Raw genomic sequence first — 24717 nt, forward strand, 5'->3', positions numbered from 1 at the left:
TTTGTTACACAATAATAATTAACTGATACACAGCATATACATACAAATACACCTTACATTTCTCTTCTATATGAGGATCTGGTGAAATAAAATTTATCAGAGTTTCTGTGTTTAAATCTCTTGCTGTTTGACATAGTAGACAGACATTGATGAAAATAACCTAAAATTTATAACATGCATATGGGGACATCAGTGTTCAACTGGTTAATGAGTATAATCAATTCAAAGATTAGTCACTAAGCGTGGGCTGCAGCAGGGCAGTGGCCAGGGCAGCCTCCATGGCTATCTACAGATTTTCTTCAGGACAAATGATGTGAGGGTTGGTACATCAGTGGGGGAAGACAGAAATGGAAGTAAATACTATGAAGACAGCAAGCAGTTTTTTGGCTATCGCCAGTGGGTTATATATACTACTGAAATGAATGGCAAAAACACATTCTGGGATGTGGATGGAAGCATGGTGCCCCCTGAATGGCATCATTGACTTCACTGTATGACTCATGATCCTCCAACAAGAAAATCACCTGTTGCTGTACATTCACTTGGACAAACCATAAATTCAACATGAGTGGCACTCCACAACAATATATACCTTATTCCACCACTAGAAAGAAGATTCAGGAGTGGGTCCCACCTTTGATACCTTACAAGTAAAGACAATGAAAAACAACTTAAACATGTAAAATATGGGGCTTTTTGTGTAATTGCACCGTTACTGCTTACTATTAACTTGATTAAAATTGTTCGATTGAAAAAAAAGAAAAAGATTAGTCACTGCACAAGAAAATGCAAAGTGCCCTGAAATTATTCAGCTTACATATGAAAGAAATCTGGTAGGCGTTTTCCCAAGTTTGACAATCTAAAATTTTACTCATTTTAAAAAATTAATTAATTAATTTTTGACTGTTGGGTCTTCGTTGCTGTGCGTGGGCCTTCTCTAGTTGTGGTGAGCAGGGGCTACTCTTCCGTTGCAGTGTGCAGGCTTCTCATTGCAGTGGCTTGTCTTGTTGTGGAGCACAGGCTCTAGGCGTGCGGGCTTCAGTAGTTGTGGCACGTGGGCTCAGTAGTTGTGGCTCATAGGCTCTAGAGCACAGGCTCAGTAGCTGTGGCGCACGGGCTTAGTTGCTCCACGGCATGTGGGATCTTCCCGGACCAGGGCTTGAACCCCTGTCCCCTGCATTGGCAGGCGGATTCGTAGCCACTGTGCCACTAGGGAAGCTCTAAAATTTTACTCATTTTTTAATTATAAAAATTCATTAAAAAATTTTAATATATGTAAAAGAATAAAACTTCACTCATCAAAAATGAGAAGGAAACTCAACAGGGAATATTATAAAATCATTGTCATATGAAGAGATGACTGAAGAGTTTGCAGCCAAAATTGCATGAAAAAAGGTATCAGAGAAAGGTGTTGACACCATCAATTAATAAAAATAATATTTTCTGAATGTGATGTTTGTGGTATTTATCACTTTTTTTAAATTTGTGGTTTGTAGTGATTTATTTTCTTATTCTAAATAAATACTAATTTAGGTATCTAATTATTTTACTTGAAGTTTTGTGAGGTTTTTTTTCCTTAAGGGGACCTCCCCAGTTGTACCTTGTTCAGCGCCCTGAAACGTGGATCTGGCTGTGAATGAATGAATGAGCCCAAGTTCTAGTGCACAGAAATTTATGCAGAAAGAACCCCAGGGCCTCTTCCTCAGAAGGAAGCTCCGGATGTGATAGTCTGAGTCACTCCTGCGTACCTGGCATGCCCACAGGAGAGGCAGATGATAAACACAAATGTGAGGCCTTTCTAATGTCAATGTTAACCCAAAGTGCAGCTTGAAAGGAACTTTCAGACACCACCTCCATGTCAGAGATTAGTTGGCCTGAGATTTTGGGGCAGGGAGCAAAGAACCAGAGAGTCCCCAAGACCTATTTGCATCAGGAGAGAGGAGTGGAGGAAAGGGAGCAACTTGGGATGGGCTGAGCCAACCATGCAGCTTGGTTAAATATCTATTGAGCATCTGCTACATGCCAGGCACTGTTCCATAGTCTGGAACAAAATACTCAAAAATCTCTGCCCTCCTTGTGCTGACATGGCAGGGGTGGGGATGGCAGTGTAGGAGGAAGGAAGAACAATAAACATTTTTAAAACTGTATATAGGGGACATGCCTGATGGCGCAGTGGTTAATACTCTGCGCTCCCAGTGCAGGCGGCCCAGGTTCGATCCCTGGCCATGGAACTAGATCCCGCACGCTGCAACTAAGAGTTTGCATGCCACAACTAAGGAACCTATGTGCCGCAACTAAGGGGCCCACATGCCACAACTAAGACACAGTGCAATGAAATAAATAAATTTTAAAAATAAAAATAAATAAAAAGATATATTACATTAGAAAGTGGTAAGTGCAAAGGTAAAAAATAAAGCAGGGTGAGGGAGTTGGAAAGTAGTGTGTGATGGGGGTGCAGCTTTCAATAGGGAATCAGGGAAGGCCTCAGTGGAAGTTGAGCTAAGATTTGAAGGACATGAGGGAGGGAGCCCTGTGGCTATCTGAGGGAGAAATGTGATCTGTGACAGGCAGAGGGAGCGGCATGGCTAAAGGTCCTGTGGCAGGAGTATATTTGGCAAGCTTGAGGAACAGTTTCAAGGCCTGGCTGCTAAAAGGAATGAATGAGGTGGAAGTAGGAGAAGAAATCTGAGAGATAATGGGGGTCAGAGCTCATGGAGCCTTGTAATCATTTGCAGGGACTGAGGAGGATGGACACTATAGTAGGGTTTTGAGCAGAGGAGCAGTGATGTCATCTGGCTGCCGTGGAGAGAACAAATTGGGGACAAAGGCAGAAACAGGGAGCCAGTGGAGACCATTGCCATAATCCAGGGTGAAAGGGGGTCAGATTCTAGATATATTTTGAAGGTAAAACCAACAGGATTTGCTGGATTGATATGTGAGAGAAAGAAAAGAGGGGAGAAGGATCACCTCAAAGTTTATGGCCTGAGCACCTGCACTGAATTGCCGTTACTAGATGGGGAGGATTGCAGCGGGAGCAGAACGAAGCCTAACTCTGGAATTGCTAGGATGAGCTACAAGGGCCAGAGGGGGTTCTACCTCAAAGGTAACTGGGCCTCTGGTATGCCAGGTTCTGACTTAATCCGCGGTGCAGTTAACAGCCCCTGAATGCAGAACAGGTGATCCCTGCTTGGGAAACCATTTCCACCTCATTCACATACTTGTAGTTGGTAAGTGAACCCACTGCCAGCACATTTTTCAGCTGTTCCTTAAAATGGGTTGTTCTTGAGCATTTTCACTTGTAAAAGGTTGAACTGGACATGGGCAAAGATTGCCTTAAAATAAGTAATGCCACATAAAAAATGAAGCGTGAGAATTGAAAACATATGTCCACCTAAAAACGTCTCTCTATATATCCATAGCAGTATTAGTCACAATAGCCAAAAAGTATCCATCAACTGATGAATGGATAAACAAATGTATCCATACAATGGAGTATTACTTGAAAATAAAAAGAAATGAAGTACTGGCATATGCTATAACATGGATATACCTTGAAAACATTATTCAAAGTGAAATAAACCAGTTACTAAAGACCATATATTATATAATTCCATTTATATGAAATATCCAGGATAGGCAAATCTGTAGAGACAGGCAGATTGATGGTTGCCCGATAGTGGGGAGTTCGGGAGAAAATGAGGAATAACTACTGATGTGTTCAGAGCTTCTTTTTGGGGGTGATGAAAATGTTCTAAAATTGATTATGGTGATTATTCAAGTCTGAGACTATACAAAAACTATTGAATTGTGTACTTCATTAATTTATTTTTAAACCTTTTCTTTTATTTTATTGGCTGTGCCTCATGGCTTGCGGGATCCTAGTTCCCGGACCAGGGATTGAACCTGGGCCCTGGCAGTGAAAGTGCAGAGTCCCAACCACTGGACCACCAGGGAATTTCCTGAATTGTGCACTTTAAATTGGGGAATTGTATGGTAGATGAATTACATCTCAAAGCTGTTATTTTTTAAAAGCTTTTTTGAAAATGCCCACACTAATTTCCCTAAGGGAGCTGTTACTGCACACCACCTCATGTGAGCAAATGTCACGGCCTGACATTGAGACTAATCAGACCACACATGACTCCAGCCAATCACACTTGGCAATGCTCCGTCACGCGCTGGTCACAGGGAACTGTCAGTACTTAATACTGATCATGGGAGTTTGGGCTGACAAAGCTAATTAATTACCCATAGCATGTACAGCAGTGGTTAAGGGCACAGGCTCTGCAATGGTACAAACTGATTTTGAACCTCCGCTCTGTCTTATGACCATTGGCAAGTTAGCCTCTCTCAGCCTCAGTCTCATCTGTAAATAAGAGATGATAATATCTACCCCATAGGGAGGTTAAGAGGATTAAATGTAATACTTTTATAGAACAATTAGTACGGTGCCTAGAACTAAGTAAAGGATCAGTAAATGGTAGCTGGAATTATTGTTAATAATGTGTAAAGAGCATTGAGCACAGGGCCTGGCATATAGAAAGTGCTCAAAACACAGAATTATTTTTTTTTTAATTACCTTTTTAATTTTATTTATTTATTTTGGCTGTGTTGGGCCTTTGTTGCTGTGCGCGGGGTTTCTTTAGTTGTGGCGAGTGGGGGCTACTCTTCGTGTGGTTCACGGGTTTCTCAGTGCAGTGGCTTCTCTTGTGGAGCACGGGCTGTAGGCGCACGGGCTTCAGTAGTTGCAGCACACGGGCTCAGTAGTTGCAGCATGTGGGCCCTAGGGTGTGTGGGCTTCAGTAGTTGTGGCACACGGGCTCAGTAGTTGTGGCTCGCAGGCTCTACAGCACAGGCTCAGTAGTTGTGGTGCACGGGCTTAGCTGCTCCGCAGCATGTGGGATCTTCCCAGGCCAGGGCTCGAACCCGTGTCCCCTGCATTGGCAGGTGGGTTCTTTTTTTTTGCGGTACACGGGCCTCTCACTGCTGTGGCCTCTCCCGTCGTGGAGCACAGCCTCCGGACGCTCAGGCTCAGTGGCCATGGCTCACAGGCCCAGCCACTCCACAGCATGTGGGATCCCCCCAGATCGGGGCATGAACCCGCGTCCCCTGCATCGGCAGGCGGACCCTCAACCACTGCGCCACCAGGGAAGCCCGGCAGGTGGGTTCTTAACCACTGCTCCACTAAGGAAGTCCCAGAATGATTAAAGTCATACTTTTCACAGGAAAAAATGTTTATGAGACAGAATAAACTTTACAGATAAGGATAGAAAATTTGAATTCTGTTGCTTAAGGACAAGAGTAGGTGACTTTGGGAGACTGCTTCGTGCCCCCCACCTGGCTCCTCTGTAGCAAATACTCACACAGCCTAAAGCAGTGGCTTTGCCCTTGAGCCTCTTTGCCACCACCCCCATCCCGAGTCACTAATGAGCAAATCCAAGCTTCCGGAGAACATTCAGCTAAGAAACTGGAGTTTTTGATGAGGACCCCAGACAGGAAATGCCATTGCCCCTCCAAAGCATATTCTAGGACAGGTAACTAGAAGAGGAATTCAAAGCAGAAAATAACTGCAATTGATTATCCCAGGAATGCAGGGGCATTTCAACAGCAAAAAAAATCGATTTATGTAATATACCACACTGTGTGGTTAAAGGAGAAAAATGTGATCATCTCAATACCGGCATGAAAAAGTAGGTGATAAAACTCATACTTATTTATGATTAAACAGTAGTAAACCAGAACTAAAGGGAAATTCCTGTTCTTGACATATCTCCCCATATGAAACAAAACTTTTTTTAAAAATTTATTTATTATTTATTTTTGGCTGTATTGGGTCTTTGTTTCTGTGCACGGGCTTTCTTTAGTTGTGGCGAGCGGGGGCTACTCTTCGTTGCGGTGCATGGGTTTCTCATTGCGGTGGTTTCTCTTATTGCAGAGCATGGGCTCTAGGTGAGCAGGCTCAGTAGTTGTGGCACATGGGCTTAGTTGCTCAGCAGCATGTGGGATCTTCCCGGACCAGGGCTCAAGCCTGTGCCCCCTGCATGGGCAGGCAGATTCTTAACCTCTGTGCCACCAGGGAAGTCCTGAAACAAAACTTAATAGTGAAACAATAGAACTATTCCCAAACCAGGAACAAGGCAAGGATGCTATCATTCTTACTATTTGATATTATAACGGTAGCAACTGATTTTCAACAAAGGTCCCAAGACCACTCAATGGAGAAAGAATAGTCTTTTCCACAAATGGTACTGGGACAACAGAATATCTAAAAGAATGAAGCTGAACTCTTAGCTCACACCATCTACAGAAATGAAATCAAAATGGATTGAAAACCTAAACGTAAGAGCTAAAACTGTAAAACTCTTAGAAGAAAACATAGGTGTAAATCTTCATGACCTTGGATTAGGCAACAATTTCTTAGATATGACACCAAAGGCATCGGCAACCAAAGAAAAAAATAGATAAATTGGACTTAATCAAAATAAAAACTTTTGTGCTTTAAAGGACATTGTGAAAGCGAAAAGACATCCCACGGAATGGGAGAAAATATTTGAACATCATATATCTGATTAGGGTCTAGAATATATAAAGAATTCTTACAACTCAACAATAAAAAGACAAATACCCATTTTAAAAATGGACAAAGTGGGGCTTCCCTGGTGGTGCAGTGGTTGAGAGTCTGCCTGCCGATGCAGGGGACACGGGTTCGTGCCCCGGTTCGGGAGGATCCCACATGCCGTGGAGCGGCTGGGCCCGTGAGCCATGGCCGCTGAGCCTGCGCGTCCGGAGCCTGTGCTCCGCAGCGGGAGAGGCCACAACAGTGAGAGGCCCGCATACACCGCCCCCTAAAAAAAAAGGACAAAGGGGCTTCCCTGGTGGCACAGTGGTTAAGAATCCACCTGTCAATGCAGGGGACACGGGTTCGAGCCCTGGTCCAGGAAGATCCCACATGCCGCAGAGCAACTAAGCCCATGCGCTACAACTACTGAGCCTGAGCTCTAGAGCCCACGAGCCACAACTACTGACCCCACAACTACTGAAGCCTGTGTGCCTAGAGCCCATGCTCTGCACCAAGAGAAGCCACGACAGTGAGAGGTCCGCGCACCACAACGAAGAGTAGCCCCTACTCACCACAACTGGAGAAAGCCAGCACACAGCAATGAAGACCCAACACAGCCAAAAAAACCCCCCAAACAAATTAACAAATAAATTTACATAAATAAATAAATAAATAAACCAATGAGCAAGTATTACTAAAAAAAAAAAAAATGGACAAAGGATTCAAACAGACTTTTCTCCGAAGAAGACATGCAAATGGATAACAAGCCCATGAAAAGGTGCTCAACATCACTAGACGTTAGGGAAATGCAGATCAAAATCACGAGATACTACTTCACGCACGCTAGGATGGCTATTTTTTTAAATGGCTTATTTTTTTTAAATGGAAAATAACAAGTGTTGGCAAAGATATGGAGAAATTGGAAACTTCACTTATTGCTGGCAGAAATGCGAAATAGTCCAGCCATTGTGGAAAACGTTTTGGCAGTTCATCAAAAAATTAAACATAGAATTACCATATGACCCAGCAGTTCCATTCTGAGGTACATATCTAAGAGAACTGAAAATATGTTTGTACAAAAACTCGTGCATGAATGTTCATAGTAGCATTATTCATAGTAGCCCAAAAGCAGAAACAACACAGATGTCCATCAACTGATGAATGGCTAAACAAAATGGTATATTATTCAGCCAAAAAACGGAATGACATCCTGATACATGCTACAATGTGAATGACCTTTGAAAACATTATGCTAAGTTTAAGAAGCCAGACACTACTACTGAAGCCCGCACACCTAGAGCCTGTGCTCCGCAACAAGGGAAGCCACTGCGATGAGAAGCCCATGCACTGCAATGAAGAGTAGCCCCCGCTCGCCGCAACTAGAGAAAGCCTGCACACAGCAACAAATATTCAACTCAGCCAAAAATATAAATAAATAAAAATATTTTAAATGGTGAATTTTATGGTATGTGAATTATATATCAATTAAACCAACTCTGCGAGTAGTTAAAAAACTGAAATTGAAAAATCCAGTCCCAGCAATTCCACTTCTTGGTACACAACCTAGAGACACACACACTCCCTATGCACCAGGAAAACATATAAGGATGGTTACTTCAGTGGATTAAAAATGGCCACAAATTCTCTGCAGTCCCTCCTTTCAAAATGTGGGGTCTCTTTACCCACCCTTTGAATTTGAACTGGTCTCTTGACTCACTTTAACCAATAGAATGCAACACAAGTGACTTGCCAAGTTTTGAGTGAGGCCTCAGGAGACCTCCTGCACTTACTTTCTTGGAACATTTCCACCATCATATGACAAAGTTCAGCTGGAAAAAGAGGGCCAGACATCACAACTGAGGCTCCAGACATGTGAGTGAGGCCATCGTGGGCCATCCCACCAAGCTGCCAGCTGACTACAGCCACAAAGTGAGTCCAGGTAAGATCAGAAGAACCATCTTGTCAACTCACGGAATCGTGAGAAATAACAAACGGTTGTTGCTTTAAGCCACAACGTTTTAGGAATGCTTGGCTACCCAGCAATGGCTAACTGATACAATACTGAGGCCTTGTTTGCACGATCAGAAAACTAGGAAGCAACCCAAGTGCAGGCTGGATGGTGTAGTGGGTAAGAGCCTGAAGTTTGGCCTCTGACTTGGGCCCCAAATCCCACCCTGCCACTTACCAGCTGTGTGTTGATGAGAAATTTATTTGACTTATCCCTATGTCCTCCTAGGTCCTTGTAAGAATTCAAGGGGTTAATACACCTAGAGGACTTGGAATAGTTTCTGGTAGAGAGGAATACTATTAAGTGTTGACTGTTGGTATTGGCTATTGATATGCTCACCAACAAAGTGTAGTTTCTATATGTGTTGGAGGGACTTCCCTGGTGGTGCAGAGGTTAAGAATCCGCCTACCAATGCAGAGGACACAGGTTCAAGCCCTGGTCCGGGAATATCCCACATGCCGCGGAGCAACTAAGCCCGTGCGCCACAACTACTGAACCTGCGCTCTAGAGCCCGCTCGCCTAGAGCCCATGCTCTGCAACAAGAGAAGCCACTGCAATGAGAAGCCTGGGCGCAGCAATGAAGAGTAGCCCCCACTCGCCGCAACTAAAGAAAGTCCGCATGCAGCAACAAAGACCCAACACAGCCAAAAAACTAATTAATTAAAAAAATATATATATATGTTGGAGGCAATAAAGGAGTAAATTTCCTATATACCAACTTGGACAATTCTCAGAAATATATGATTGTATTGGAAAAAGCAAGTCATAGGACTATAACATTTACGTAAAGTTTTTTTTTTTTTTTTTTTTTTAGCGGTACGCGGACCTCTCACTGTTGTGGCCTCTCCCGTTGCGGAGCACAGGCTCCGGACGCGCAGGCCCAGCGGCCATGGCTCACGGGCCCAGCCGCTCCACGGCATGTGGGATCTTCCCGGACCGGGGCACGAACCCGTGTCCCCTGCATCGGCAGGCGGACTCTCAACTACTGCGCCATCAGGGAAACCCACGTAAAGGTATTTTTAAAATACAGGGAGGAGGACATAAATACACCTCAGAGCATTTGCCTCTTTGAAGGCAAAGATGGGAATGGCTAAGTAGAAATCAAGAAGGAGTTTTGCTTTTTTAAATAAATTTATTTATTTTTGGCTGCGTTGGGTCTTCGCTGCTATACGTGCGGGCTTTCTGTAGTTGCGGCGAGCGAGGGCTACTCTTCGTTGCGGTGCGCGGGCTTCTCATTGCGGTAGCTTCTCCTGTTGTGGAGCATGGGCTCTAGGCATGCGGGCTTCAGTAGTTGTGGCACGTGGACTCGGTAGTTGTGGCTTGTGGGCTCTAGAGCGCAGCCTCAGTAGTTGTGGCGCACGGGCTTAGTTGCTCTGTGGCATGTGGCATCTTCCTGGTCCATGGCTTGAACCCGTGTCCCCTGCATTGGCAGGTGAAGTCTTAACCACTGCGCCACCAGGGAAGTCCAAGAAGGATTTTTGCTTTAATCACAATGTTCTTTTTTATTATTATACAAAAAGACACTAGTTGTATAATTTTTAAAAAGTTATGCATAGGAAAAAGACTAGAAGCAAAGAAGTTAAATTGCCAACATTGGTTAATTTGGTTTGGTGAGAATATAAGTGTTTTTTTCTTCCTTATTCTTTACTGCCTCCCCAGCCCCCACCCGAATTCCTGTATTAATTACAATGGTTCCGAATCCTTCCTTTTCTGCAGCATCCGCTTGGGGACCTGATCTTCCCGGGCCAGTCCTGACATCTGCCTTGTCACAGGCAGGCTCAGCCCAGTGTGCATAGCACCTGGCACTGCTATCCAGGGCCTCCCTGCTCAGGCCCACCCAGGCCCACAGGTGGCTGTATTCTTGCCAAGGCTTCAGATCTCAGGCTTTGATCCTTAACGTGCTCGAAGGACAGCTCCTTAGTTTTGCTCATCGGAATTTAAGGGGTTCCCCTTCCTCCAGCTCCCCCAGCAAGGGGCCCTAGCACCCTCCTGCAAGCAGCTGAGGGGAAACCATGGGGAGGGGTGTTTGTACAGGAGGTGTCTGGGAAAGGGGGAAGCACAACAGAGGCACACGCCAGAGGCGATTTTCTTCATGGCAGATGCCGAATGGAGGACTTTATCAGGCTCTTTAAATTTTTAAAGACTTGTTGGTGATGTTTTGTCTTGCTGTCACTATGTTATTGAGGAGGGCAGATAAATCGGCTTTGGTGTTCTCAGCTACTGTGTATAAGGGTGTGAAAGTAAAGGCTGTTGCAGGGCCTACAGAATACAGGTTAGTGGGGTCCAGGTGGAAATTGGGAATCAAGAGAATTGTTTGCATCTCTAACAGAATGGTTCCTGGATTCTTCTGTTTGGACACTTTTGTCTTCTCAGGCCTGGGTTTTATATCCAAAGGGAGATCCTGAAGTTGTTCTTTCTGGTTTTGATTGATAGGTTCTGGATTAGACACTCTGGAAAATAGTAAGTTCAGATAAGACTGTTTTTTTCCTTTTTTAATAGATCTTTATTGGAGTATAATTGCTTCACAATACGGTGTTAGTTTCTGTTGCATAACAAAGCAAATCATCCATATGCATACACATGTCCTAATATCCCCTCCCTCTTGAGCCTCCCCCCACATCCTCCCTATCCCACCCCTGTAGGTCATCTCAAAGCACCGAGCCAACCTCCCTATGCTATGCTGCTGCTTCCCACCAGCCAACTATTTTACATTCGGTAGTGTATATATGTCGATGCTACTCTCACTTCGCCCCAGTGCTTCATTCTCCCATCCCATATCATCAAGTCCATTCTCTATGTCTACCTCTTTATTCCTGTCCTGCACCCTGCAACTAAGTTCATCAGTACCATTTTTTTTTTTTAGATTCCACATATATGCGTTAACATATGGTATTTGTTTTTCTGTTTTGATTTACTTCACTCTGTATGACAGACTCCAGGTCCATCCACCTCACTACAAATAACTAAATTTCGTTTCTTTTTATGGCTGAGTAATATTCCAGTGTATATATATATATATACCACATCTTCTTTATCCGTTCATCTGTCAGTGCACATTTAGGTTGGTTCCACATCCTGGCTATTGTAAATAGTGCTGCAATGAACATTGTGGTGCATGTCTCTTTTTGAATTATGGTTTTCTCAGGGTATATGCCCAGTAGTGGGATTGCTGGGTAATATGGTAGTTCTATTTTTAGTTTTTTAAGGAACCTCCATACTGTTTTCCATAGTGGTTGTATCAGTTTACACTCCCACCAACAGTGTAGGAGGGTTCCCTTTTCACCATACCCCTTACAGCATTATTGTTTCTAGCTTTTTTGATAATGGCCATTCTGACCAGCATGAGGTGATACCTCATTGTAGTTTTGATTTGCATTTCTCTAATAATTAGTGATGTTGAGCATCTTTTCATGTGTCTCTTGGCCATCTGTATGCCTTCCTTGGTGAAATGTCTATTTAGGTCTTCCGCCCATTTTTTTTTTTTTTTTACGCGGGCCTCTCACTGTTGTGGCCTCTCCCACTGTGGAGCACAGGCTCTGGACGCACAGGCTCAGCGGCCATGGCTCATGGGCCCAGCCGCTCCATGGCATGTGGGATCTTCCTGGACCGGAGCACGAACCCGCGTCCCCTGCATCGGCAGGTGGACTCCCAACCACTGCGCCACCAGGGAAGCCCCCGCCCATTTTTTAACTGGATTGTTTGTTTTTTGGATATTGAGCTCCATGAGCTGTTTGTATATTTTGGCGATTAATCCTTTGTCATTTCATTTGCAAATATTTTCTCCCATTCTGAGGGTTGTCTTTTTGTCTTGTTTATGGTTTTCTTTGCTGTGCAAAAGCTTTTAAGTTTAATTAAGTCCCATTTGTTTATTTTTGTTTTTATTTATGTTACTCTAGGAGGTGGGTCAAAAAAGATCTTGCTGTGGCTTATGTCAAAGAGTGTTTTTCCTATGTTTTCCTCTGAAAGTTTCATAGTGTCTGGTCTTACATTTAAGTCTTTAATCCATTTGGAGTTTATTTTTGTGTATGGTGTTAGGTAGTGTTCTAATTTCATTCTTTTACATATAGCTGTCCAGTTTTCCCAGCACCATTTATTGAAGAGGCTGTCTTTTCTCCATTGTATGTTCTTGCCTCCTTTGTCATAAATTAGGTGCCCTTATGTGCATGGCTTTATCTTTGGGCATTCTATCCTGTTCCATTGATCTATATTTCTGTCTTTGTGCCAGTACCATACTGTCTTGATTACTGTAGCTTTGTAGTATAGTTTGAAGTCAGGGAGCCTGATTCCTCCAACTCTGTTTTTCTTTCTCAAGATTGCTTTTACTATTCGGGGTCTTTTGTGTTTCTATACGAATTGTAAGATTTTTTGTTCTAATTCTGTGAAGAATGCCATTGCTAGTTTGGTAGGGTTTGCATTGAATCTGTAGATTGCTTTGGGTAGTATAGTCATTTTCACAATATTGATTCTTCCAATCCAAGAACATAGTATATTTCTCCATCTGTTTATGTCATCTTTGATTTCTTTCATCAGTGTTTTATAGTTTTCAGAGTACATGTCTTTAGCCTCCTTAGGCAGGTTTATTCCTAGGTATTTTATTCTTTTTGTTGCAGTGGTAAATGGGAGTGTTTCCTTAATTTCTCTTTCTGATTTTTCGTTGTTGGTGTATAGGAATGCCAGAGATTTCTGTGCATTAATTTTGTATCCTGCAACCTTACCAAATTCATTGATTAGTTCTAGCAGTTTTCTGGTGGCATCTTTAGGATTTTCTATGTATAGTATCATGTCATCTGCAAATAGTGACAGTTTTGCTTCTTCTTTTCCTATTTCTTTTTCTTCCCTGATTGCTGTGGCTAGGACTTCTAAAACTATGTTGAATAAGAGTGGTGAGAGTGGACATCCTTGTCTTGTTCCTGATCCTAGTGGAAATGCTTTCAGTTTTTCACCAATGACAAACCCACCCGCTTGCTGTGGGTTTGTCATATATGGCCTTTATTATGTTGAGGTAGTTTCCCTCTATGCCCATTTTCTGCAGAGTTTTTATCATAAATGGGTGTTGAATTTTGTCAAAAGCTTTTTCTGCATCTATTGAGATGATCATATGGTTTTTATTCCTTAATTTGTTAATGTGGCGTATCACATTGATTGATTTGCATATATTGAAGAATCCTTGCATCCATGGGATAAATCCCATTTGATCATGGTGTATGATCCTTTTAATGTGCTGTTGGATTCTGTTTGCTTGTATTTTGTTCAGGATTTTTGCATCCATGTTCATCAGTGATATTGGTCTATAATTTTCTTTTTTTGTGATATCTTTTTCTGGTTTTGGTATCAGGGTGATGGTTGCTTTGTAGAATGAATTTGGGAGTATTTCTCCCTCTGCAATTTTTTGGAAGAGTTTGAGAAGGATCGGTGTTAGCTCTTCTCTAAATGTTTGGTAGAATTCGCCTGTGAAGCCATCTGGTCCTGGATTTTTGTTTGTTGGAAGAGTTTTCATCACAGTTTCAATTTCATTACTTGTGATAGGTCTGTTCATATTTTCTAATTCTTCCTGGTTCAGTCTTGGAAAATTGTACCTATCCAAGAATTTGTCCATTTCTTCGTGGTTGTCCATTTTATTGGCATATAGTTGTTTGTAGTAGTCTCTTATAATCCTTTGTATTTCTGCAGTGTCAGTTGTGATTTCTCCTTTTTCATTTCTAATTTTATTGATTTGTGTCCTCTCCCTTTTGTCTTTTTTTTTTTTTCGCGGTACGCGGGCCTCTCACTGTTGTGGCCTCTCCTGTTGCGGAGCACAGGCTCCAGATGTGCAGGCTCAGCAGCCATGGCTCACGGGCCCAGCTGCTCCGAGGTATGTGGGATCTTCCTGGACCGGGGCACGAACCCGTGTCCCCTGCATCGGCAGGCGGACTCTCAACCACTGCACCACCAGGGAAGCCCTCCCTTTTTTTCTTGATGAGTCTGGCTAAGTGTTTATCAATTTTGTTTATCTTCTCAAAGAACCAGCTTTTAGTTTTATTGATGTTTGCTATTGTTTTCTTTGTTTCTATTTCATTTATTTCTGCTCTGATCTTTATGATTTCTTTCCTTCTACTGACTTTGGGTTTTCTTTGTTCTTCTTTCTGTAGTTGTTTTTTTTTTTTTTGCAGTACGCGGGCCTATCACTGCTGTGGCCTCTCCCGTTGTGGAGCACAGGCTCCGGACGCGCAGGCCCAGCGGCCATGGCTCACGGGCCCAGCCGCTCCACGGCATGTGGGATCTTCCCGGACCGGGGCACGAACCCGTGTCCCCTGCATCGGCAGGTGGACTCTCGACCACTGTGCCACCAGGGAAGCCCCCTCTAGTTGTTTTAAGTGTAGGGTTAGATTGTTTATTTGAGATTTTTCTTGTTTCCCTTTTTTTTTTTAACTTACTTTATTTTATTTTTTTTGGCTGTGTTGGGTCTTCATTGCTGCATGCCGACTTTCTCTAGTTGCAGCTAGCAGGGGCTACTCTTTGTCACAGTGTGCTGTCTTCTCATTGTGGTGGCTTCTCTTGTTGCGGAGCATGGGCTCTAGGTGCATGGACTTCAGTAGTTGTGGCTCGTGGGCTCTAGAGCACAGGTTCAGTAGTTGTGGCACATGGGCTTAGTGGCTCCGCAGCATGTGGGTTCTTCCTGGACCAGGGATTGTACCTGTGTCCGCTGCATTGGCAGTAGGATTCTTAACCACTGCACCACCAGGGAAGCCCCTTTCTTGTTTCTTGAGGTGAGACTGAATTGCTATAACTCTTAGAACTGCTTTTGCTGCATTCCATAGGTTTTGGGTCATCATGTTTCCATTGTCATTTGTTTCTGTGTATTTTTAAAATTTCTTCTTTGACTTCTTCAGTGATCTCTTGGTTATGTAGTAGCGCACTGTTCAGCCTCCATGTATTTGTGTTTCTTACAGTTTTTTTCCTGTAATTGATTTACAATCTCATAGTGTTTTCGTCAGAAAAGATGCTTGATACAATTTCAATTTTCTTAAATTTTCTGAGGCTTGATTTGTGACCTCAAATGTGATAGATCCTGGAGAATGTTCCGTGTGCACTTGAGAAGAAAGTGTATTCTGCCACTTTTGGGTGGAATGTTCTATAAATATCAATTAGATGTATCTGGTCTATTGTTTCATTTAAAGCTTGTGTTTCCTTATTTATTTTCTATTTGGATGATCTGTCCATTGGTGTAAATGGGGTGTTAAAGTCCCTTACTATTATTGTGTTACTGTCGATTTCTTGGCTGTTAGCATTTGCCTTATGTATTGAGGTGCTCCTATGTTGGGTGTATAAACATTTATAATTGTTACATCTTCTTCTTGGATTGATCCTTTGATCATTATGTAGTGTCCCTCCTTATCTCTTGTAACAGTCTTTATTTTAAAGTCTATTTTATCTGACACAAGTATTGCTACTCCAGCTTTCTTTTGATTTCCATTTGCATGGAATATCTTTTTCCATCCCTTCACTTTCAGTCTGTATGTGTCCCTAGGTCTGAAGTGGGTCTCTTGGAGACAGCATATATATGGGTCTTGTTTTTGTATCCATTCAGCCAGTCTGTGTCTTTTGGTTGGGACATTTAATCCCTTTATGTTCAAGGTTATTATTGATATGTATGTTCCTATTACCATTTTCTTAATTTTGGGGGGTTTGTTTTTGTGGGTCTTTTTCTTCTCTTGTGTTTCCTACTTAGAGAAGTTTCTTTAGCATTTGTTGTAAAGCTAGTTTGGTGGTGCTGAATTCTCTTAGCCTTTGTTTGTCTGAAAAGCTTTTGGCTTCTCCATCGAATCTGAATGAGATCCTTGCTGGATAGAGTAATCTTGGTTGTAGGTTTTTCTCTTTCGTCACTTTAAGAATATCCTGCCACTCCCTTCTGGCCTGCAGAGTTTCCACTGAAAAATCAGCTGATAACCTTATGAGGATGCCTTTGTATGTTATTTTTTGTTTTTCCCTTGCTGCTTTTAATATTTTTTCTTTGCATTTAATTTTTGTTAGTTTGATTAATATGTGTCTTGGTGTGTTTTTCCTAGGGTTTATCCTGTATGGGACTCTCTGTGCTTCCTGGACTTTGGTGACTATTTCCTTTCCCATGTTAGGGACGTTTTCAACTATAATCTCTTTAAATATTTTCTCAGACCCTTTCTTTTTCTCTTCTTCTTCTTGAACCCCTATCATTTGAATGTTGGTGTGTTTAGTGTTGTCCCAGAGGTCTCTGAGATTGTCTTCAATTCTTTTCATTCTTTTTTCTTTATTCTGCTCCTTGGTAGTTATTTTCACCGTTTTGTCTTCCAGCTCACTTATCTGTTCTTCTGCCTCTGTTATTAATTCCTTCTAGTGTATTTTTCATTTCAGTTATTGTGTTGTTCATCTCTGTTTGTTTGTACTTTAGTTCTTCTAGATCTTTGTTAAATATTTCTTGTATTTTCTCAATCTGTGCTTCCATTCTATTTAAATGGAATAAATCCAGTCTGTTTCCGAGATTCTGGATCATCTTTACTATCGTTACTCTGAATTCTTTTTCCGGTAGATTGCCTATTTCCTCTTCATTTATTTGGTCTTGTAGATTTTTACCTTGCTCCTTCATCTGTGACATATTTTTTTGCTGTCTCTTTATTTATTTATTTATTTTAATGAGTGGGATTGTGTTCCTGTTCTACTGGTTGTTTAGCCTGAGGTTTCCAACACTGGAGTTTGTAGGCTATTGGGTAGAACTGGGTCTTGGTGCTGAGATGAGGAACTCTGTGAGACCTCACACTGATGAATATTCCCTGGGGTCTGAGGTTCTCTGTTAGTCCAGTGGTTCGGACTTGGAGCTCCCACCGCAGGAGCTTCCACCCGACCCCGTGCTGGCAAATCAAGATCCTGAAAGCCACGTGGGGTGGCAAAAAAAAAAAAAAGAGAGAGAGAACAATAACAAAGTAAAAAATAAAATTAGACTAGGAAACTAACAGATATGTTAGAAAGACTGTAAAAATAACAGTATAGATGAATCAACAACCAGAAGGTACATCAGTACCACAATAGTAAAAAAGAGGAGGAGGGAAAAGGAAAGAAAAAAAAAAAAGAGGTGGGGTGGGAAAGGCCTTGGCTGTGGAGAGCAGAGCCTAAGCAAGGGTGAGGTTTGGGCGGTGGGTGGGGCCAATGCTCGGGACCCACAGGGCAGGAAAACCCTGGGGGCTGTGGGGGGGGGTGGGGCTTAGGCTCAAGGAACAGAAGGGGCCCAGGCGTGTCCCCCACCCCTGGTCTCAGAGGGCGGGGGACCTCACCTGGGAGCCCAGCAGGCTCCCCGTGTCTGAGTGGGCGGGGCAGTCACCCTACACTCCTCTCCCCACTGCCTCTCCTGATCTCCTCAGCCTCAGGGGCACCAATCTTGTCTGGCCTCAACTTCTCCTTCCCCCTTACTCCCCCCACATCCTACCGGTTCACTGTGGGGTTCCTCCCGTCTCTTTGGGGGTTATATATCCCCACCAGCAGCCGGCAGGCACCCTACTTGTGGGGATACGCTAACTCCACATCTTCCCACACAGCCATCTTGACTCCTGCCCCTCAAGACTGGTTTTTAACTCACAAATAAGACATACTCTTTACAGAAAACTAATAGAAAAAATATATAGAGATAAACCAAAAAAAAAAGAAAGAGACCACCTACCATGTCCTAGCACCATACTAGGCATTTGGTATATGTATCAAGAGGAGCTAACTATAAATTCCATGAGGACGCAGCCTTGATCTGTTATGTTTAAAGCCTGGCACTGGCCTTGCTGGAAAATTCTATATCTTGAGCTGGGGGGTGATTACACTGGTATATACATATGTAAAAATTCATCAAGATCTACATTTAAGATTTGTGCACTCAACTAAGTACAAGTTATATCTTAAATTAAAAAAAAAAAAAGAAATGTTCTAAGACATGTTCCCCAGAGTTTATGTCTGGTAGTAGGTGTTTTTAAATCACATAGAGAAACAATTATTTTCCTTTCAATTCTCTTTTAGTCCTTCGAGGATAAAGTCTCCCTTTGATGTTGATATGTCTTTGATATCTAACACTTCATGATTTCCCTTTTTAAACAGAGCTGGTCCCAGGCTCAGCCCCCAGCAGGCAGTAATAACCAGCTAGAATTTAATGATGTTGTGTCTTATTTTCATTGTACTGATTTTTAAATCAGATACCTTCTAGTCGTGGCAAGTGGTATTGGTTTCCCATTTGATGTACTGTAGTAATATTGCTTTTTAAAGTAAATTTTTAAAGTAAATTTGTTTAAATTAAAAGTGAGTTGATTTTATGAAAAATTTTAAGTATAGAATACTCATGGTATAAGGACTGGGCAAAAACAAAGATGATTCTTCAGTGACTCAAGTTTGGAGAAAATGGCTCTAGTAAATTCCATTTGCCATATATATATACATACACATATACATACACACACTACACATATCTAGCAGCACAAATATGCTCTATTATAAATACATATTATATGTATACATATAAGAAGAACTTATATGTATAAGTTATATTGAGTATGTGTTTTATATGATATATATCACTTCAATAAATGTATATTAAAATAAATAAATAAATAAAAACAAATATCAACCCTCACTTGACTCCACACACACCTGCAGCTACACCCCATTTCCTTATTCCTGTTGAAAGAAATCCTGAAAAGAATTGTCAATACTATACACACTTCCTCACCTCTTACTCTTCTGTCTAATCCAGTCTGGTTTCTGGGTTGATTCTCCAGCGAAACTGTTCTCCCAATGACCTCAAACAGCCAAATTCAATGGACATATCTCTGACCACATCCTTCATGGCCTGCCAGCAGCATTTGATCCAGCTGACCACTTCTTTTCTGAAACCCTTTCTTCTGTTGATTTCAATCTTCTGGTTTTCCTTTGACAGGTCTTAGTCCCTACTGCTCCACCCAGACTTCAAATGTCAGAGTGCCTCGGGGCTAATCCTGTAACTTTAAGGATCATGTTTGGAGATACCCACATTAGTATCTCCAACCCAACCTAACCTCTTAGCACCAGATATAAATAGCCCATGGCCAACTGGACATCTGCACCCAGCAAGCTCACAGCTCCTCCAGCTTCACAGTCCAGGTGGAACTCTTGATTCCTCCTGCACCTGATTCTACCTCCCTAAATGGCACCACTGTCTATCCAAGCCCCAAACCTAAGAGAAGGCCTTGATTCCTCCTTTCTTCAATCTCAAAATTAGTCTCTCAGTACGTCTTGTCAATTTCACCCCAAAGCTCTATCGAGAATCTGACCACTTTTCTGTATTTCCTCTGCAATAGTCCTAGCCAGGTCCATTGTGTCTCATCTGGACATAGCACCAGCCTCCTCTCTTTTCCCTTACTTTCATTCCTCCTGCCCCCAATTCATTTTCATACAGCAGCCAGAAGGAATGTTATAAAATATAAATCAGGCCATATTCCTCCTCTGCTTAAAATTCTTCAATAGCTTCCTTTTTATCCTGGAATAAAAGACCACTTTCTGTGGCTATAGAATCCTATATGATATGTATCTCTCACCTGTTTCTTTACTCTCACCTCATCTCCCTTTCTCTGAAGACTCCCTCTGCTTCAGCCACACTGACTTCTCCTCTGTCCCTGGTTTCTAGAAGTTGCCTACCTCAGGACCTTTGCACATGCTGTTGCCTCTGCCTGGAATACTTTCTCCTAGCTTTTCCATGACTGGCTCCTTCTCAACCTTGGTCTTAGCTTCACTGTTGCCTCCTCAGAGCATCTGCCCTAACCAGTCTATCAAAAGTGGGTTTCCGGGGCTTCCCTGGTGGTGCAGTGGTTAAGAATCTGCCTGCTAGTTTTCACAGAACTAGAGTAAAAAATTTCACAATTTGTATGGAAACACAAAAGACCTCGAATAGCCAAGACAATCTTGAGAAAGAAAAACGGAGCTGGAGGAATCAGGCTCCCTGACTTCAGACTATACTACCAAGCTACAGTAATCAAGACAGTATGGTACTGGCACAAAAACAGAAATATAGATCAATGGAACAGGATAGAATGCCCAGAGATAAACCCATGCACATTTGGTCACTTTATCTTTGATAAAGGAGGCAAGAATATACAATGGAGAAAAGACAGCCTCTTCAATAAGTGGTGCTGGGAAAACTGTACAGGTACATGTAAAAGAATGAAATTAGAACACTCCCTAACACCATACACAAAAATAAACTCAAAATGGATTAAAGACCTAAATGTAAGGCCAGACACTATAAAACTCTTAAGAGGAAAACATAGGCAGAACCCTCTATGACATAAATCACAGCAAGATCCTTTTTGACCCATCTCCTAGAGAAATGGAAATAAAAGCAAAAATAAATGAATGGGACCTAATGAAACTTAGAAGCTTTTGCACAGCAAAGAGACCATAAACAAGACGAAAAGACAACCCTCAGAATGGGAGAAAATATTTGCAAATGAAGCAACTGACAAAGGATTAATCTCCAAAATTTATAAGCAGCTTAAGCAACTCAATATCAAAAAAACAAACAACCCAATCCAAAAATGAGCAGAAGACCTAAATAGACATTTCTCTAAAGAAGATATACAGATTGCCAACAAGCACATGAAAGGATGCTCAACATCACTAATCATTAGAGAAATGAAAATCAAAACTACAATGAGGTATCACCTCACATCGGTCAGAATGGCCATCATCAAAAAATCTACAAACAATAAATGCTGGAGAGGGTGTAGAGAAAAGGGAACCCTCTTGCACTGTTGGTGGGAATGTAAATTGATACAGCTACTATGGAGAACAATATGGAGGTTCCTTAAAAAACGAAAAATAGAACTACCATACGACCCAGCAATCCCACTACTGGGCCTATACCCTGAGAAAACCATAATTCAAAAAGAGTCATGTACCAAAATGTTCATTGCAGCTCTATTTACAATACCCAGGACATGGAAGCAACCTAAGTGTCCATTGACAGATGAATGGATAAAGAAGATGTGGCACATATATACACTGGAATATTACTCAGCCATAAAAAGAAATGAAATTGAGTTATTTGTAGTGAGGTGGATGGACCTAGAGTCTGTCCTACAGAGTGAAGTAAGTCAGAAAGAGAAAAACAAATACCGTATGCTAACACATATATATGGAATCTTAAAAAAAACAAAAAACAAAAAAACAAGGTTCTGAAGAACCTAGGGGCAGGACAGGAATAAAGACACAGACATAGAGAATGGACTTGACGACACGGGGAGGAGGAAGGGTAAGCTGGAACAAAGTGAGAGAGTGGCATGGACATATATACACTACCAAATGTAAAATAGATAGCTAGTGGGAAGCAGCCTCATAGCACAGGGAGATCAGCTCCGTGCTTTGTGACCACCTACAGGGATGGGATAGGGAGGGTGGGAGGGAGACGCAAGAGGGAGGAGATATGGGGATATATGTATATGTATAGCTGATTCACTTTGTTATAAGGCAGAAACTAACACACCATTGTAAAGCAATTATACTCCAATAAAGATGTTAAAAAAAAAAAAAAGAATCCGCCTGCCAATGCAGGGAACACGGGTTAGAGCCCTTGTCCAGGAAGATCCCACATGCCGTGGAGCAACTAAGCCCGAGTGCCACAACTATGGAGCCTGCGCTCTAGAGCTCACATGCCACAACTACTGAAGCCCGCGCACCTAGGGCCCATGCTCCACAAGAGAAGCCACTGCAATGAGAAGCCCGCACACCGCAACGAAGAGTAGCCCCCGCTCACCACAACTAGAGAAAGCCCGCGCGCAATAACGAAGACCCAACGCAGCCAAAAATAAATTAATATTTTTTTTAAAATGGGCTTCCCCGGTAACTATCTTATTGCTTTATTTTTTTTCTTCTTAGCACTTTCAATAGTCTGTAATTATCTTGTTTACTTCTCTACATTTTTATTACAAAGTCCATGATATCAAGGATCTTGTCTATTTGATTCACCATTGCATTCTCAGTGCTCAGAATAGCATCTGACACATAGTAGGCCCTCAGTAAATATTTCTTGAATGTAATGAGTGGAGAGGTAGGTGGGGCCTAGACCAAGCAGGACCTCGAGAGAGCATCTTGGGGAGGCATTTAGGGATTTTAATCAGAGATCCAAAGTGATCAGACTTGGCAGTTGTAAATGATCAGTCTGACAGAAGTGGGGAAAACAGATTGGAGGGTGATGAAGTAAAGCTCCTGCAGTAGTTCAGGAGAGAGATAATAGGGTTAAATGGAATAAGATGTACAAAGCACTTAGCATTTAACCATAAGGGATGAGAGGGGGATTACTATTACCAATATAGCAGGCAAGCAAGGATTGCTTGAATTTAATGACGGTAAAGTTAAGACTCCAGAGGTAGAGGGACTTTTGTATCTCCTGGAATCTTTGAATCTCTAATCTCTTCCTCCAGTGATAAATGCTAGAATTTCTTATCCTTATCGAGTTAATTTGACCTCTATTTTGGTAATTCATATGCATTCATATTTGCATTCTTCCACCTGTGTTCCTTCTTACCACCATCATCTGGGAGGGAAGAATTTCACGGAGAGAGCTTCTGACACTTCTCATTAGCTGTGTGACCTGGTAAATCACCTAATCTCTCTGAACTCAGTTTCATTTTCTGTGAAATGAGGACTCTGATATCTATTCTGTCCATCGTGAGGATCAGTGAATAACTGTACAGAAAATATTTTCACAATGCAAGAATAATTATTACTGTTATTTCACTCAGTAAATATTTATTAAGCACCTACTGTGTACCAGGCACTGTTTGTTGGTGCTGGGAATACAGCAGTGGCATGGGGGGAAGGGCAACGACAGAAGTCCATTCAGATTCTGAACATTTTGGATTTTGATTGTATTTTCCAAATTGGCAGATCACCTTGGGCCCCTGTTGAAAAATATAGATTGTTGGCCTGACCACAGTCTTGATCAGAATGGGGAAGGTAGAATGAGGGGAGGGTTAACTATCTCTCCGAAGTTATTCAGAAAGGACTGAAAATAAGAGATTAGGTGGATTAAATTGCCTCCCTTTTCCTTTTCCCAAATACTGATCACCACTCAGCAATTCTGCATACACATCTGTGGGTTTTTTTTGTTTGTTTCATTTTATAATGAATGTTAACCCTCTTATTTATTTATTTATTTTTGGCTGCGTTGGGTCTTCGTTGCTGCACGAGGGCTTTCTCTAGTTGCAGCGAGGAGGGGCTACTCTTCTATGGGTGCACAGGTTTCTCATTGTGGTGGCTTCTCTTGTTGGGGAGCATGGACTCTAGGCGCGTGGGCTTTAGTAGTTGTGTACACGGGCTCAGTAGTTGTGGCTTGTGGGCTCTAGAGCACAGGCTCAGTAGTTGTGGCACACAGGCTTAGTTGCTCCGCGGCATGTGGGATCTTCCTGCACCAGGGCTCGAACCTGTGTCCCTTGAATTGGCAGGTGGATTCTTAACCACTGCGCCAGCAGGGAAGCCCTACACATCTGTTTATATACTGAATTTTCCAAAACATTTCTAATAAGAAGTACCTTCAGATGGCTCCTGGGGAGGGCAAGTCCAAACATCAGAACCAGCCATGTGACCTTGAAGAAGAAGGCAGTGGAAGTACCAGAAAGCACTGTCCTTGGCGGTGTTTTTGTCTGCCACAGAGCTTGCTGTACAACTGATCTGGATCTTACTGTCCTCATCGCCAAAATGAGGTCAGGGTTTCATGACTACCAATTCATGGAGGGGTGCTGGGTTAGCTGAATCAGAATCACCTAGGGAGCTTATTAAATCTCTAGATTCCTGGGCCTCATGGACTGGTGAGTCCGACTCAGTAGGGCCAGGATGGCGTCCATCACCTCCTCTATTTTATTTTATTTATTTATTTATTTATTTTGCGGTACGCAGGCCTCTCACCGCTGTGGCCTCTCCTGTTGCGGAGCACAGGCTCCGGACGCGCAGGCTTAGCGGCCATGGCCCACGGGCCCAGCCGCTCCGCGGCACGTGGGATCCTCCCGGACCGGGGCACGAACCCGTGTCCCCTGCATCAGCAGGCGGACTCCCAACCACTGTGCCACCAGGGAAGCCCACCTCCTCTATTTTTAATTAGCTTCCTGGCAGTTAATTTTTGATACGTATCCAGATTTGG

The 24717-nt window shown here is 42.5% G+C and overlaps 1 pseudogene; it reads left to right on the forward strand.

Annotated features, from left to right (window-relative positions):
* Positions 1-226: 226 nt before the first annotated feature.
* Positions 227-654, forward strand: LOC136141283 (NADH dehydrogenase [ubiquinone] 1 alpha subcomplex subunit 12 pseudogene; annotated as a pseudogene).
* Positions 655-24717: the final 24063 nt, after the last annotated feature.

The sequence above is a fragment of the Phocoena phocoena genome, chromosome 20, assembly GCF_963924675.1.
Source record: "Phocoena phocoena chromosome 20, mPhoPho1.1, whole genome shotgun sequence".
Taxonomy (NCBI): domain Eukaryota; kingdom Metazoa; phylum Chordata; class Mammalia; order Artiodactyla; family Phocoenidae; genus Phocoena; species Phocoena phocoena.